The sequence below is a fragment of the Vombatus ursinus genome, unplaced genomic scaffold (genome assembly GCF_900497805.2).
Source record: "Vombatus ursinus unplaced genomic scaffold, bare-nosed wombat genome assembly UNPS02011353.1, whole genome shotgun sequence".
Taxonomy (NCBI): domain Eukaryota; kingdom Metazoa; phylum Chordata; class Mammalia; order Diprotodontia; family Vombatidae; genus Vombatus; species Vombatus ursinus.
In genome coordinates, this window is record NW_020951131.1 from 3,711,029 (window position 1) to 3,714,927 (window position 3,899).

Genomic DNA, 3,899 nt, shown 5'->3' on the forward strand with positions numbered 1-3,899 from the left:
GTTGAAAGTGTTGCAGAGAGTGACTGAGTGAGTGATTGATTGGAAGAGTGGGTCCTTGGTCAGGGATGGGCTTGTTTCTGAGGTTTCTGAGGTCCGTCCCAAACCCAGAGGATGTCTTTTGCCTTTATTTGTATTTCCAAGCTTGGCACAGTGCCTTGCTGTAATAAATACTTAATGCTTGTTAGCTAACTGACTGCTTTTGTTACCCAATCACTTTGAATAAACGTTTTCTCAAATATCAAAAGCCTGTTCTCAGAGGTGTGAAGACTGGAACCCAATCAAGGATGAGATCTCTGTGTGCAATGGAATAAAAAGATTGACGCATTAAGAAGAGTGGTCCATGATAGCTCTGTCCCTCATTTCTCCTCTTTGATTTTAACTGTGGCATTCTCTTTCAATCTGGCCAACACACAGAGCTTGATCTCCAGGCCTACAGCTTTGGTGAGGGGTGGAGGCACCACATTACCCCCCTGTGTGTGTTTATCTAAAGTACTGCCACGCAATCTGTAGGCATCTGGGAATCCTTGGGACCGGGTGAAAGCACTCCTGCATGTTCACCACTCGGTGCTGTTTCGGGTGAAGTACTCGACCCTGCTTGCCCGGACTCCGGATTAGTAACTGTCGTGCTGAAGAAGCCATTCTCTCCCAACCTTCCATAGAGCCCAGCCCAATGGTTGTGCCTGCTCCCAGGCACCATGGAATCAAGGGGTTGAACTGTCCATCTGCAGGATCACATGGTTTAGCTTTCACACAGGCACAGACACCTCGGAGGGCTCCAGTACTGCTGCGTCTATTCTTCTTATCATTATGGTCATAGTGGAGTTTCTTGGTCACAGTGCCATTTGAGATGGGTACCTGGATGTTAGGAAGGTCTTGCCAGTCTGACCCTGGCTGGGGTCAGGGGAATCAGTCACTAGAGCATTCATGTCCTTACCGATATGATCCCTAAGGATTTGCTGATCTTACGAGTCCCTTATTCTGCCACTGGATCTTCTCCTGAGGCCCCATTCTTGCTATCTAGAAGGTCTGACATTGTGTCATAGACAGTAATCATTTTAAATGGAGCAGAGCTCAGCCTCCTTATATTGCTAACAAATCTCTTGTTATCCACCCGCTCACTGAGCTGGCAGGCTCGGGATATGAATACATGCAAGGATCTTCTCACCTGGGGCTGCAGCAAGGATGATGGTGCTTCTTCTTCTCTGAGCAATGCCATACTGGCCAACCTGTAATACACCAAAAGGGCACTGATATCCCATTAGAACCAGACATCTGAGGGTCAGTTTCAGGATCATGGATCACTTGAATGACACAAAGACACATTCTCTAGTAGGAAAGCCTAGGTCTGTAGTCATCCCAGGAGCTGAGTGAGGAGACGGCTAGGGAGTTCTTGATGTTGGAAAAAGTGTATGAGTTGATTCATGCCACTAAACCCTTGGCAGAGTGAGCTGCCACATGGCATTTCTCCATCTCCTTTCTGAGGCAGTTTCTGGCCCAGAGTGCCACACCCCAGTTCAGGAATTCATTACCCCTCACCAGGACTAAGACAATTGCCTGCTAATAGACTGCCTTCTTCCTCTCCCCATTCTAATCCATCCCCAACAATACTGCCAAAATAACTTTCCTACTTTAGCAGTCTGATCATGGCACTTAACCTGTGAAATGGGGGTGGGGGGGTGGGAAGAACATTCAATGACTCCCTATTATCTCTGAGTTAAAATATAAACATTTCAGCCTGGCTTTTAAAACACTCAACAATGGGGATCCCATCTAAGTTTCCAGATTTACTTCCCATTACTCTCTTCTATGAAGTCCACATTCTTATCCATCTGGGCTACAAGTTGTCCCCCCAGAATCAACACCATCACTAACCTTTGTACCTCTGCAGAGTCAGTTCCCCATGCCTGAAATATATTCCTTCCTCATGTTTACTTTTGGGCAGCAGGGTGGTGCAGTGAACAGAGTACCAGGCCCGGAGTCAGGAGGACTTAATTTCAATTTCAGCCTCAGACACTTACTAGCTATGTGACCCAGGGTAAAGCACTGAACCCTGTTTGCCTCAGTTTCCTCATCTGTAAAATGAGCTGGAGAAGGAAATGGCAAACCACTGCAGTATCTTTGCCAAGAAAACCCCAAATGGGGTCATGGAGAGTTGGAGAGGCCTGAACAACAACACAATATATCTACATTTAAGAATCCTTACCAACCTGCAAAGCTTAATTAGATTACAGCTGTAATGAGCAGAGGGCATTAAAATTGAGAAGGCACAAAGTACACTTAGTATAGTGACTAAGTCCCCCTCTTGACTCAGTTACATTTATTTTAATTACTTTTTGTCTTTTTTTTAACTTTGTGCTTTAGTATATAGAGAGCTAGCTTCAGAATCTGGAAGCCTTGGGTTCATATCCTAGCTCTGATATCGACTGGGTAGGTAACCGTGGACAAGTCACTTTACCTGGTTTTCCCCAGAGAAGTCATAAGCCTGGGCATTTCAAAGTGGGCACCAATCTACACTGACAGAAGGAATATTCTCTTTGAGAGTTCCCTACCCCAATGAAACAACAGGTCCATTCTAGGTAGTTAGATGTGTGGACATGTGGTGCATGTCCAAAAAGCAAAGTGACATCAAGTCCAATCCCCCCATTTTATAAAAGTGGAAACTGAGACCCAAGGAGGGTCACCCCATGAGTGCCAGCAAGGGCTCCTCTGCCTCCACTCCCAGCCCCTGCTCCTCCATTACCCCTCTCAGACCCTTCCAGCAGAGGTCAGGTCATTCCAGATGAGATACTCAGACAAGGCTAGCTCTGTAAGGATCCTCACTGCTGCCTCAAAGTGTTTCCATTTCCTATGATGCTGAAGTGGGACCCCTCTAGCCATGATCCTGAAAGACAGTGAGGAAGCCTGGTCAGACACCTCTTAAATATGCAGGGACCACCTGGGCACGCTCGGCTGCTCAGACCTGAACCCATCCGATCGGAAGAAGCCCTGGTCCGCTGGTGGGACAACTGGCACCAAGAACCTGGTGCTCTCCTGACCACCAGGACAGCAAGACTCAGAAAGACCTATTCTTACTAATCCCAGCCCTGCTACTTTTTTCTAGCCTTCCTAGGCACAAAGAACAGTGTTGTTTCCTTGACCTTAGCGATCATAATGCCCATGAAAAATGAGGCCCATTGATGTTAAGTGATTTCTTAGGGTCATACATCAAATAAACATGACAGATTGGATCTGAACTCATATGTCTCCTCACTCTGAGTCCAGCATTCTGTCTACAAGAGCTCCCTGACCTTGAATTGCCTCATGCCCTAGTTACTTACATTCTTACATTCTCTGAGGCTCCATTTGTACAAAATTCCTGACTTGGGATGGAGCTAAAAGTAACATTGGAGATAGTCATGGGTCGCAGAAGATGTATTACCTTGGATTACTTAAAAACACATATCTACACTGCTTTTCTAAAGATCAGAAAATGGGAGAAAGCAGAAAAGTCGGAGAGAGGATTTTCCACCAGATCTAAGGAGTTTCCTTCAACGACCACTTACAACTAAGAAGTTAATGAAGGTGATAACCCCCATGCTCCCTCCAGGATGTTTTCAAAGTGGTTAGCAAATACTCAGGGCTACAAAAGCCTCACATACAGGAGGGTTCAGCAAGTGGTCAGCTCTGCCAGCAGTAACTCCATCCCACCCAGCTCCCAAGGATTGGTGAGGCCAATTCACCAAGGAGCTCCATGGATGAGTTCTGTCTGGAGTTGGGCAAAGACTAGAGCAGGGATAGTATTTCTGGGATCCTCTAGGAGGAAGGGAAAGACGTGCCCAGAGGAGGGCAGCTGCCCCAGTTGGGGAGGGGGCCGGATGAATGGCCAAGCCAACTGTAGATGTTTAGTCTAGAGAGCAGAA

General features: G+C 46.7%; 1 pseudogene; it reads right to left on the reverse strand.

Moving 5' to 3' along the window:
- Positions 1-356: 356 nt before the first annotated feature.
- Positions 357-1,522, reverse strand: LOC114038604 (annotated as a pseudogene).
- Positions 1,523-3,899: the final 2,377 nt, after the last annotated feature.